The following is a 13058-nucleotide window of genomic DNA, read 5'->3' as shown; positions in this document are numbered from 1 at the left end:
TGCAATTTGCCTTATTTTGAATGTTAGAGTACCACTTGCTTGTGGATTTAGTCATACACAGATGTGGTCTCATGTCATGACTACTTCAGAAAAAAGGAAATAGGAGCCCCAAGGAAATGAAAAACAAAAGCTGGCCTGCTCTACTTTCTGCATAGCAGGAAGGCTGCATCATTTTTAACTCTGAAAGATTATGCAGCTTTGAGGACTGCGTATTTGTGCTTGTTGCTGGTATTTGGGGAGAACTGTGACCTTGAAGGGATTGCTGGTTTAGATGGACAGGAAGTTTTACCTGCATCCTAGAACCAAGACCTGCTTTGTGGGGAATGACTACGTGGAGTCCTTGTACTACTGTTTTGCATCCTTACTTACGTTTTATAGGTGCATACTAGCATACAAATATTGCATGTCAAAAGCAATTGCAGTCTCCATGCACCTGAAATAGATGAACCTGTTGGCTTCTTTGATCCCTTGACTAGTTTCTTCCCAAGTGCTAGGACTTTTGGACTGGTGTACTGCAGGGTGCAATACTGGGGCTACTTCTTCAATGTCTTCATTAATGACCTGACAATCAGATGAAGGATGCCCTCAAGAGGTTTACAGATGATACAAGACTGGGACAAGTGGCTGACACACCAGATGGTTGTGCAGACATTCTGAGAGACCTTGACAGGCTGAAGAACTGAGAGAGAATTCTTGTGACGCTCAAGAAGGGGAAATGCAAAGTCCTGTACCTGGGGAGTTATAGCCCTGTGTACCAGTAAACGCTGGGGCTAGAAAGCAGCTTTGTCCAGAAGGACCTTAGGGTCCTGGTGGACAAGGTAACCATGAGCCAGCAATGCACCCTAGCTGCAAAAAAAACCAAAACAAAAAAAAAAAAAAAAAAAAAAAAAAAAAAAAAAAAAACAAAACACAAAAACCAAAGGCCAACAGCATCCTGGGCTGCGTTTTGAAGAGCATTGCCAGCAGGTTGAGGGAGGTGATCGTTCTCCACTCAGCACTGGTGAGGTTGCATCTGGAATACTGCATCCAGTTCTGGGATCCCCGATATAAGATACAAACATGTTTAATGGAAAGAGTCCAGTGCAGGGTCACAAAGATAATTAGGGGACTGGAGTATCTTTCACACAAGAAGAGGCTGAGAGCTGGGATTGTTCAGCCCAGAGAAGAGAAGGCTCAGAGGGATTCTTATTAATTTGTACAAATATTTAGTAGGAGCGAATGAAGATGAGGGAGCCAGGCTCTTCTCTGTCGTGCATAGTGACAGGACAAGATGCAACAACACATGAACATCTATCTGAAGACAAAACCCCCACTGTTTTACTGTGAGGACGGTCAAACACTGAAATGGATTTCCCAGAGACGTGGTGGAGTCTCTTTCCTTAGAGTTGTGGAAAACCCGACTGTATAGCGTGGTGCTGGACAACCTGCTCTAGCTGACCTTGCTTTAGCCAGGGGCATTGGACTAACTGATTTCCAGCAGTCCCTTTCCAACCTGGGTGATTCTAGGATTCTGTGACTGGGGACAATGTCTCTTTTTTTTTTTTTTTTTCTTCCCCCCAGATGGGGCTCTTTGTCCTTTTCTCAAGTCCTGTTCTAAATGGTTGTCAACTGCAGTGACTTTCCTAAATCAGTTCTTCAGTAGCATTTTTTTGCTACTGTCAGCTACTACTTATTGATTTTATATTTTTCGGGTTGGGGGTGGTGGTGGAGGGTGTCTCACTTTAGAGCTGTTTCATGGCAACGAACAAGAGCATTCTACAAGAGGGAGCTCACACAATTGCAGCAATCTTGCCTTGAATGCAAGAGGCCCAGATGTAGGGCCAGTAAGAAGGTCAGTGTTCCCTCCTTTGTGCAGTTATCTTGGGCTTAGAGAGTACCAAGTGCCCAGGAAGGGAATTGACCCAGCATTGTAGACTTACACTGTTGTGTTTGTGGGGAAGTTAACAAACATTGAGCAAACAGAAAGTTCTTACTTTCATACTCTGTGACAATGCTTTGGTAGAGAGATCCTTCCAAGGCAGGTTTTTTGGTTTATTTCTCAAAGATTTGACAAGCTAGGTCAAAGACCTATGTAGCTGAAACAAATAATGAACTGTAAATTATTAAAGTTATGCTACATAAATATATGTAATTAACTGAAGTTAATGAATGGTCCTGTTTTTCAGAGATGTGTAATAATAAACATTTTCTCTCACATTATTTCATGACTAAGCCAAGAGCAGCTTTAATTATTAGTGAATTAGCAAATTGAGGAACAATGCACAAAAAATACCGTAAAGTGTAAATCAAAGGGGAGAAGATGATGTAATTTCATAGGCTTAAAAAGAGGAATGAAAATAACTGAGTTTAAAATCCCCAGAGAGAAAGAGGAATGCCTTTAATAGCCTTTAAGGCTTTGCAGGAACCTTCCATTTACTTGCCAGGTGCTTGATACTGAAGAAAGAAAAACATTATTTTTTTTTCTACTCTGGGCTGTTTTAAATGGTACTCTGTGTGTCAAATAAGACAGTGCACTTAAAACTTTTTCCTGTGAAGTTTAAAATGTAGTTGGCATAGCAAGAGGAAATTTCAAATTAAACAGTCTTCAAACAAAAATGTTAATTGGGAGGGGAATCTGGGTCTTAAAACTTAGCAGTATGATGTTTAACCACTCTAGGAGGAGTTCTGTTGCTATTCTCAACATAGCATAAATTCGTGGGACTTAATATTTCATAAATATAGTACAACATTTTCATCTCCTCTGGGGAGTTTCAGCTGCATTTGCCATTCAAAGATTTTTTTTTTTAAAAATATACTTAAGATACACTGTATATTCATTTGCTGGGCTTTAGGCATAAACTGTAGTTGAACTTGTTTCTCAGGGGTAATCTCTTAAAATGAAACTGTAGTAAAACTGGCCTCATTTTGCATTAAGAGGGAGAGATGGTATCTTCTGATGGGGTTAAGTTCCCCCACTGTTACAGTGTCTCTAACAGGCAACTGGCACAGGGGAGGAAAATACACCCCTCGGGAGACTTTGAAGCTTGCAAAATCAAACCAAACCAAAAGCCTTGTTTGTTAAAAGTTTTTCCGGAGACTGACAGATGTTATTATCTTCCCTCACATTGACTGGGATGTCAGTGTGTTAAGAGAAAGCAAAACTTACTTTTCAGTGGAAGTAAATGTTGTTTGGAAGGCAGTTGAACTCATGACTTCATTTATGAGATCTGAGCTGTTGATTGCCTGCCTGGTTTTCAACTGTTCCTTTAAAGGACCTGGTTTTATTGATGTTTTGTGAGAGCAGCAAAATGTTAAGGCTTAGGTAGAAGTGAGATATATATTTTTTTAACAACAAAATGGAGTTTTATAAGTAATCTAGTGTTTATACCTCTTAGAAAGCTAGTTTGCACAGCAGATTGCTGGTTTTGCCTTTAAATATAAAAGTAGCAGAGAAGTATGTAACTTGCATGTTAGGCAGGATATTTAGCTCTCTACTGAAGACTTGCCTTGAATTGAAATATGTAGTGTTTCGGGAATACTTTTTCATGAATTCATATGCTTTGGGAATGTTTTTTTTGTTGTTGAATAGAACTTTTCTGTAGGTGACAGTGACCCTACCTTTGTATGGGTTTAGTGCCATATTAACAAGACTTGCATCAGGAAGAAGCTACTCATTGGCGTTTTATAGATTAAATAACTCCAAGCAGCTTATAATTACTTCAATACTTGCAAATAATTGTTGGACAGCAGAAGTAGTCCTTCCTTTGACTTCTCTCACAGATGTAAGCACAATGAGGCAGGCATCTCCAGAGAGATGTGTGGCATGAGGCTGGGACAACATCCCTCATTGGGCTGCTTCAGGGTGGTTTTTTGCTCTTTTGTTTATATTATTGACCATTTCTGCTATACTGCTTAAGGTAATGGGATGTTGTTTGAGTGGAGTATTACTCTTTCCACATGTGTATCTGCAGAGCAAGAATGTTAAACTGAGCTTTTGCACTTGGATCCTGCAGCCCTTTTCAACTGAGAGAACAGTGAGTTGATGCCCTTTGGGAGAGTTTGGGACTTTGTAGCAAAAGAAACACACATACCACCACCACCACCCCGTCTTGAGCTTTTCAGAGCTACTGTTTGGAACTTCTGTATTCGTAAATGGAGATCATCAGCTGGGATGAGGTATTTGGATGGTAATCACTTGCCTCAAACATCCGTTGTGTATAATTTGGAGGAGCAGAGGCTAGTTTTGTTTAGCTATTTCATAGCAAGTTGTGAAAAGTTGCTTGTCCAGGGAAATCCCGTTGCTCTATTCTGTCCCTCTAAAAAGACACTGATGCTTCACTGGATCTGATGACATACCTCCTGCTTAAAGGTAACGAAGTTGCTTTGACCAGCCTCTTTTCCTACACTTATTGCATATTAGAACACCTCCTCTCCTTCATGTTGTGTGTTTTTTTTTCAATGCAGTATTCATCTGCTGCTACTGTTCATGTTGTGCTGGTGAAACTTGGTATAGCCATGGGGAATTCAATGAAGCTATGATGACTTCATCAGCCTGTAGCCTGTTCTATTAGTAAAATATCAAAATGTCTGTTTTGAGCAGTTTATTTTTACTGAGATTTTATCTTGTTGCTGGGTTTTGGCTTGGGACAAAGTTCAGGCAACAGGAACACCAAGAAAAAAAGTCTCAATTGCTGTACAATCTGACAGCTTTTCTGCCTTGCTTTCATCAGATGTCCTGTTCTGCAGAGATCTATAAAGTGGTGTAGCATGAACAGAAATTGAGGAAATCCAGCAACAGCTATTTCGATGGACTCTGCTGTTTGCACAGGGGCATTTGCCTTTTCAGAGCTACAAGATCAGCATCATTTTACTAGCTTTTAGGCATGAAGGATGTGCAATTGTTGCTCAGTATCTGAGTGACTGCAGGACTTCTGCAGCCTCACCAACTAACTTTCTTAGGTGATTGTGACGCAAACTATTGCTTTCAGTACCTTAAGCAATAGTGGAGCTGTAGCAATAATGGTTAGAAACTGAGAAAAGTAGTAAATAAGCCCAGAAAATGCATATTTTCTTTTTAAACAACCTTCCAAGGACAACAAAACCCCCTGTTTCCCAGCTTGTATTGCTATTTCAAACAGTATGCAGAGTGGGTGGGGTGAGGACGTGAGCTCTGAGAATAGACGCTAAATGTTCTGAAATGAACTTACCCGTTGACTAGCGTCTGCTCAGGTGTTGAAAGGGAAGAGATTCAATGAATTAAAAGCAGAAAGTGTGAGAAGAGAAGGAAGAAAGCAGCCTATGGAAAATACCTGTTGCTAATTGTTAGTGTCACTTCGTCAGCTAGGTAATGAGAAGAGAGATGAGGAGATAGAAAAGTTGTCTCAGCATTGAGTTGTAAGGCCATAGCTTAGATGTTTCTGGTCTTCCATCATCATTTGGAGGAGACATTAATAATATAGCTCACAAAATGAACATCTGGAATACCTCTTAAGTATTTATGCCCCTAAGTCTCATATTGTTGCTGGTGTTCGTATTTGACAAAGTGATTATTCTGTGCTCTCGTTCAGAATGTATTTATTAAATCAAAGAAGTACCTTGTTGCCTTTCATTAGATAAGATCCCCTTTCTTGTGACAGAAAATTGCAACACAATTCTGATTAAGAGCATGCAAACCAATTGTAACATTAATTAGTCCCAAAGAAAATTATGGATGTGTTGCATCTTCCTATATGTACATCTTATGTTTTCCCTCATCTGTCACCTACCAAATTATCAATGCTCATTCTCTTGTTCTATTTCTGACAACTTATGACAGCAGTATTCATCTCATGACTTTGAAAACTGTGAGGGAAGAACCATTCTGGCAGCTTTAATGTTTGTAGATAATTGGAGTGGGAGGGAGGTTTTCGGTTGCAGCATGATGTGGTGCTCTCTGCACTCTTGAATAAAGAATACTCACAGATGATTAGAAATGATTGCCTAAACTGTCCAGTGTGTATGTAAAGCAATCTTGGGACTCTGTCTTATGATTACTCTTCCTAAAAGCTTATTGGCTGCTTTGCAAGAGCTAAGTAAACTTGCAAAATGCCACCAATTCTGTGTTGGAAAGCCAATATAAGCAAACTTTGAAAAAGCTGGTCTTAAAAATTTTGGTAATTATCTTGTCCTTTCAGTGTCAGAGTGAGTTTCTGCTGAATGTTCTGGCTTCTGTTTGTTCTTGTTAATTGGTGTCCTGAGCTATGAATGTTCCTGAGCTTTACTCTCACTAGTTTAAATCATTCAAACACATAGCTAGTGTTTAAAGGGGAAAAAAGAATTACTATTAATTACAGTCACTTGTCTGGTCAACTAAGATCCCGAAAAACAAAGACTTGACTCTAGTCCCAAGTGTGCGAATGTTTCTCCAAAACATTGCTTTATTAATTAGATGCATAAACTAAGGTAAACGTTCCAGACTCAGAGTAGTCTTATCAGAATTCTTATCAGATTCTTATCAGAAACATCTGTGAATCACTCACTTCCTTAGGATTACTTTTGTGTGCACTAAAAAAGTAGTTAAAGATACTCTTTTGACTGGTATTGTTTGGTTTTTAAATGACATAGGTGAAGCATGTGTCACTCTTTCCCTAGGGTAACTATTCAATTGCCTGACAACCTGAACTTAAATGATTCCTGCTATGATGCCAAACATCTACTTGCTTAATGTAATCCCATTGTTGTGACCATGACTATACTTAAAACTGTTTTTCTTGTTGTGTATTGGAGATGAGGAAATAATTTGGACAAAGTAATCTCAAAGTAATCAACAAAGTTGAACAACTACTCCAGTTTCCACTGTCATTCACTATTTGGCAAAATGATTGCTTCTTTGAAGTTATGAATGAAAAATGCGTAGTTAATTGAGTAAATTTGTATTGTGTTTTTTGAACCTGTGTGCTTCAGTCCAGATTGGGTACCTGTTTTAGTGTTGGGTTTGTTTTTATACTGGATGACCAATTGAGTAACTTCTCATGCCCATAACTATGATTATGAATGAAAAAATTGTTTCTGAAATGTTTTACTGCATTCACCTGAACTTTCTATTTCTGTAACCATTCTTACCAGCAAATTCACTTAGCACGTATTTCAAAAAAGTTGGAGGAAGGGCATGAATACAGCTGAAAGCAACTAACTTCTTTATTTTTCTTTGGAAACAATTTTTTCAGGAAAAATACTATATATTCTGATAAAAACTAACAAGTTTCTCCTCCAAGTACTGTTTACTCTAGCTGTTATTTTTAAAGTTCATTTGTTGCCTTTATGCATTTGAGCCTACTATTTAGGTGATCAGAATCTTAGTATTTCATTTGATGTATTTCATAAAATGCAGGTGAAATTTCTGTCTTGAGCAGTGGTGTAGTAACTCTCACAAACCGTTCCAAATGGTGTTGGTATCAGTTTCATCACCATACTACAGTACCATGTCCAAATTGCTACCAGTCTTTTCAGTTTCTGAGCAGGAGCAGCCAGCAATGCTATGTTTAGCACTACACTTCCAAAATTGGAAAATAAACATTCCATAGATACTGCACATGAGAAAACACTACGCTGCTGGAACGTATGGTATTTTAGAAGAAAGATAAAACTGTGGTTTGGAATACCTTCTGTTCCATGAGAAACTCATAGTACTGGTATATTTTTCTTTCCAGAAGTGTTAGTGTGTTAACCCCTATATTCTGGCCAAGTTCCAATTTGAACAATCACTTCCTTCTCACTGAAATTCCCCCTGCTTTTTCTGTTGAATATGATACTCTTCACTTCTATTCAAAGCTGTTGTGAGGGTGTCAGTGTGAATGCTAAGTGTTGCCAGGTTTCAACGCAGAGGTACCAGAGGAAGGTCCTGCTTGTGAAACCCAGCTCTAACTACTGGTGAGCCTTGGTTTTAGCCTTCTGTCTTGTAAAAGTAATTTTGGAAGCATAAATGTAATCTCAACTGTCTTTAAACAAAACTTGTAGGGGTTTTTTGGGGGTGGGAGTTGTTTGTTTGGTGGTTATGGCGTTTTTTGGTGTTTGGATTTTGTTGTTTTTATGTTGGTTGGTTGTTTTTTTTACAGTGGGGAGATGGTGCATGTTGACCCTGGGCTTACCCAAGTCCCTCCAGTTTGCCAGTGCAGCTATAAATTAACATTTTAACTTAGCTGTCCAATAGAATGTTTGAGTTCTTTCAAGATGGCTTATGTCGCATATGTAATATGTGGTCTCTGACGGGGTGCACAAAGCATTCATTGGTGTACATGCTTTTGTATGTGGTAAGAACACTTAATGTGGTAAAGCATGTATGTTGACTGCAGCTAACTGTCCTCGCAACTGAAGCTTCCCACCACACCAGTGTCAGACACTCTGGTTCTCCATTAGAGTCTGTAATGCAGATTTTTTTCCTGTTCAGGTATTCTGGCACAATTAGACTCTTGACATAGTCCTCTTACTTCTTATGGCTTCTTGCACCAAATACCCCTTTCCTGAGTTCCTGGAACAGTATGTTGCATGCCCGGGAGTGACTAAATGTTTCGTCTTAAGGAATCCCCTGCTGGTCCATCAGGCTGGATGGAGGCCAAGGGTCTCATGCCTTTCTGCCCTTGCAACTGGTTTGTAAAGGCTTCTGGCTGCATAGAAAAGATCTCTCCTTACTCACCAAGTTGCAACTACAAGGAAGTATTTTTCCTTTTCTGTGTCCTTCTAATGGTTTGGAGAATGTCAGGAGGGGAAGAGGTAACTCCCCTCATCTTGATCATTGCTTACTATTCTGAATTTTCTGGTCTGAATATTGAGTAGTCATAAAAGATCTCAAAACTTCTCACAGGAGGAGAAGACTTGAGGATACTCATTGCTCTTATTGAAATACTTTTTTTTTCTCCCAAATTAAATGTTTGAGCTTCACTAATGCCCAGATGCATGAATGTACATAAGACGAGGGCATCTAAAGAGTATATAGTGCTGCGCTGTGTTCAGAAACAAGACACTCAAACCAACTGTCATATCAGTCCTTTTGTAAAATCCAGCGAAGGCTTGTGCTCTATCCCCAGGACCAGCTTAAATATTATTTTCCACTGTTAAAAGTACCAGGTATAAAATTACGGAGGCAGGATCAGTCTGTTCTGCAAGTGTTTTAGTACTGCAGGGAATTAACTTGATGAGAACTCTGGGCTTTAAGTACACCGTGGTAATATGTGGGACACTGAACTGTTAAAATGGCTCTGGCTGAAGTTGCCGAAAGTGCTTAGTGTGGGTGGAAGCTGACTAGAGGTTGTAGAGAAGTGGGGGTTGGTCTCTTCTCCCAAGTAACAGGCAGTAGGACAAAAGAGGAAATGGCCTCAAGGTTGCACCAGGGGAGGTTTAGATTGGGTATTAGGAAAAACTTTTACACTGAAAGGGTTATGAAGCATTGGAACAGGCTGCCGAGGGAAGTGGTGAAATCGCCATCCCTGGAGGTATTTAAAAGATGGGTAGATGTGGTGCTTAGAGATATGGTTTAGTGATGGCTTTTGCCAGTGTTAGGTTGATGGTTGGAATCAATGATCTGAAAGGTCCCTTCCAACCTAGAAGATTCTATGATTCTAGAGTGTGACTAAGTTCAGTAGGAGCATAGCTGAATCCATACTGGGTACTTGGAAAAATCTGACCTTGCACTGAACAGAATCGCTAGGCTTAAACTTATTTCTTTGCTGTTCATATCTCTGAAGTCATGGTAATGAAAAAGAAAGCTATGCTTGACAGAAATGTAGTAAATCTGACTTGATTCAACAGACTAGAATAGGAAGCAAACTCTTGGGGTTTATTCATATGAACAGAAAGGTGAAAAGGCACTGGCTCCAGTGGCTTATGCATATTTTTTTTGACATGCTTACATACCTGAAATGTGGCAAGATCTATAGACTTGTCTTTTCAGGTATGTGAGTAAATATTCTGCAGGGTAATCAAGGCTGCCCGATTTAGCAAAACACTATCCCTAGTTGATGGTGTGAAAGCTTTTGAGGGATTTAGACTTTCCTTTGCAGAGTTGCCCAAAGACAGCAGAAATAATTCTTTTCAGGATCTCTTATGTATTGCAGTCTGCTATTTGCTAACATTTCTCTTTAAGTGATGCTCACCTGCTTATGCGGAGCAATACACAACTCATCCTTCAAAAAAGAAAAAAAATCTTTCTCTCTGCCAGTAATTCTCCTTAGTACTTCTAAGAAAAGACAAGCTAACAAATGTGTGAGGAATACCTGGACTTGCAAAGATATACTCCAAAAATTGAGAAAAAAAAATTATTTTCGGCTGTAGTCGAACTACCATGCAGCTTAAGAGAAGTCAGTGTTCTGAACAACACCAGCAGGCTTAAAATGTTGAAAGCCTGGATTCTGCATTTACCTCTAGGCTTTTCTAGTGCTTTCTCTGAAAAATCAGGATTAAATAGCTCCCACCCTATTCTGGAAAGGCAGCTTTGATATCTCCTTTTGGCGTCTGCGTTGCCTTAAATTTCTTCTGCTCTTTTAAACTTGCTTCTCCCATAGTGTCTAGAATAGATGATAAAGTGATAGGCATTGAAAATTATAATCTCTTTTTAATCTTACTCTTTCATATCCCCCTTCTCTTACTGTTTTCCATGTCACAGCACATACTTAGTCTTTAAATTGCTTTGTCTCACAGGTTTTCTCTCAAGTGTCTCACTTTATAAAATATGCTGTCTTTGTGCATTTCTATTATTGTTTTATTTATGCCCTGAATATATACCTTTTTGTGTACAACACACAGAATCTTAAGTTCCTACAGGGACCTCTTTCATCAGAGCTTCTAAACCTGTGTAGGATGTTACCTGTGGTTATTTGCCTACTTGTATGTGATCTTGAAAGAGCTATTACTTGTGGGCCCTAGAAAGGAAGAACCAAGAAGTCTTAAACAAAAACCTGTGACATAAGTGTGTTAGGGTCTCAAAACAAAGACAAGCTACTAACTGGATGCAATTGGGATGAAGACATCTGTTTGAGAAGTCAAACACTTATCTTCCTGCAAAACAGCATCTTGTTCTTCAGAAGCATGTGCTGAGCATTCAGAGGTTTCTGACTGAAGAACTGATCATCGTGAGTGGAGAGGCAGGATTTGGCAGCCTCTGTGGAGGCAGGAAGGTCAGAAGAACTTCTTTGCAGTTGAAGAAAGGCTGTTCTGGTATGTATATAGAATCATTTGCTGTAGCTCAGTTCTGTGTGGTCTCTTGCTTAGCTTTAGACTCTCATCTAATGAAGTGTTATGCTCAGAACTGTCTGTACTTGGAAGGTGGAGGGTCACTTTTGCACATGGTATATTCAATGTCAAAGTTAGTGCTAAGTTTCTCCAAAACCTTCTACCTCTACATTCCTCATCCTGCAAGTGAGGTACTTCTATATGTCTTGGTACCGTGTTCTACAAGCAGATGATCCAAATCCAGTCTGAGTTGTGTGATGGATCTCTTGGAACTGTGGGTCAGAGTTTTTGTCCAGGAGACAGAATGACTGAACAGTGCTTTAGTGATATGAGTATGTCCAAGGTGGAACTGTGATAACATTGAGATAGCTGTCCAAGGATCGGATGAGTGCATGCCTTGGCTCTGTTGAGGGATATCTGTGGGACCTTTGTGTGTTCTTCTTCTCCCTCCCATCTTCCAACAAGTATCCTTAAAACTGATGAAAATAGGAACCAGTTCATGAAAATCAGAGTTGATGTAGACATGTCTGGAGACAAGGTTCAGCTCTAATTTTTATACATAGAAAGCAGCTGTACTATAGGATTTTCTGCTATTCGGATCAGGTCTTTATAGACTGTTGAATACTGGCTGGTATAGCAGGAGACAGAATGTGACTAAGTTAAACTTGGAGATAACCTCCAGAGCAACAATCAGCTGCTTGATTATTTTGATTCTCTGCAAGATGTTGTTTGTAGCTGTATTACTGTTGGTTACAAAGTTCCAATTGCATCTCAGAAGGAAAAAATCAGACACCACTTGTATGCAGTTCCCTGCAAGGTATCTGACCCCATTGCTATTAACCCCTGGTTCTTGTGACTGTTCCTGCACCGGTACTGGGAGGCTAACTTTGCTTTGTTTTTTTCAATACAACTGGTTTTAGGAGTCTAAGGAAGAAACGCGTGCAAGTTTCTCCCTCATTATTTCTCATATCTGTTTCTTTTGATAACCAACTTGTGTGGGCTGGAAATCCAAGCTGTTCAGGGATATTTTGTTAGGGTAGGCTTTTAAAAGCAACACAGAACTAAGTTTTATCCTGCCCAAGTGTAAGAATCTAATGAATGTTTTTAATTGCTGAGCTAAGGAGTTCTTAGCACATTCATGGGATTTGTTGGTTTTGTCTGGATAGTTGAATGCACAACCCTTACTGAGGGTTGTGCACCCTCAGTAAGTCTGCAGACAACACCAAACTAGATGGGAGTGTTGATCTGCCTGAGGGTAGGAAGGCTCTACAGAGTGACCTGGACAGGCTGGATTGATGGGCCAAGACCAACTGTGTGAGGCTTAATAAGGCCAAGTGCCGGGTCCTGCATTTTGGTCACAACAACCCCAAGCAACCCTACAGGCTTGGGGAAGAGTGGCTGGAAAGCTGCCCGGCAGAAAAGGACCTGGGGGTGCTGGTGGGTGGCCAGCTTAACATGAGCCAGCAGTGTGCCCAGGTGGCCAAGAAGGCCAACAGCATTCTGGCTTGTATCAGGAATAGCGTGGCCAGCAGGAGCAGGGAAGTGACCGTGCCTCTGTACTCGGCGCTGGTGAGGCCTCACCTCGAGTCCTGTGTTCAGTTCTGGGCCCCCCTGTACAAGAGGGACATTGAAGTGGTGGAGCGTGTCCAGAGGAGAGCTACCAGGCTGGTGAGGGGTCTGGAGACCAGGTCATAGGAGGAGAGGCTGAGGGAGCTGGGCATGTTTAGCTTGGAGAAGAGGAGGCTGAGGGGAGACCTCATTGCACTCTACAACTGCCTGAAAGGAGGTTGGAGAGAGAGGTGGGTGTTGGCCTCTTCTCCCAGGTGAATAATGACAGGACCAGAGGAAATGGTCTGAAGTTGCAGCAGGGGAGGTTT

At 40.4% G+C, this 13058-nt stretch overlaps 1 protein-coding gene across 1 annotated transcript in view; it reads left to right on the top strand.

The window, feature by feature from the left end:
- ATP8A2 (ATPase phospholipid transporting 8A2) overlaps positions 1-13058 on the top strand; it is a 309064-nt gene that overhangs the window by 102794 nt on the left and 193212 nt on the right. The window lies entirely within an intron of this gene.

Source organism: Rissa tridactyla, chromosome 1 (genome assembly GCF_028500815.1).
Source record: "Rissa tridactyla isolate bRisTri1 chromosome 1, bRisTri1.patW.cur.20221130, whole genome shotgun sequence".
NCBI lineage: Eukaryota > Metazoa > Chordata > Aves > Charadriiformes > Laridae > Rissa > Rissa tridactyla.
This window is presented reverse-complemented; position numbering and strand designations above follow the sequence as displayed.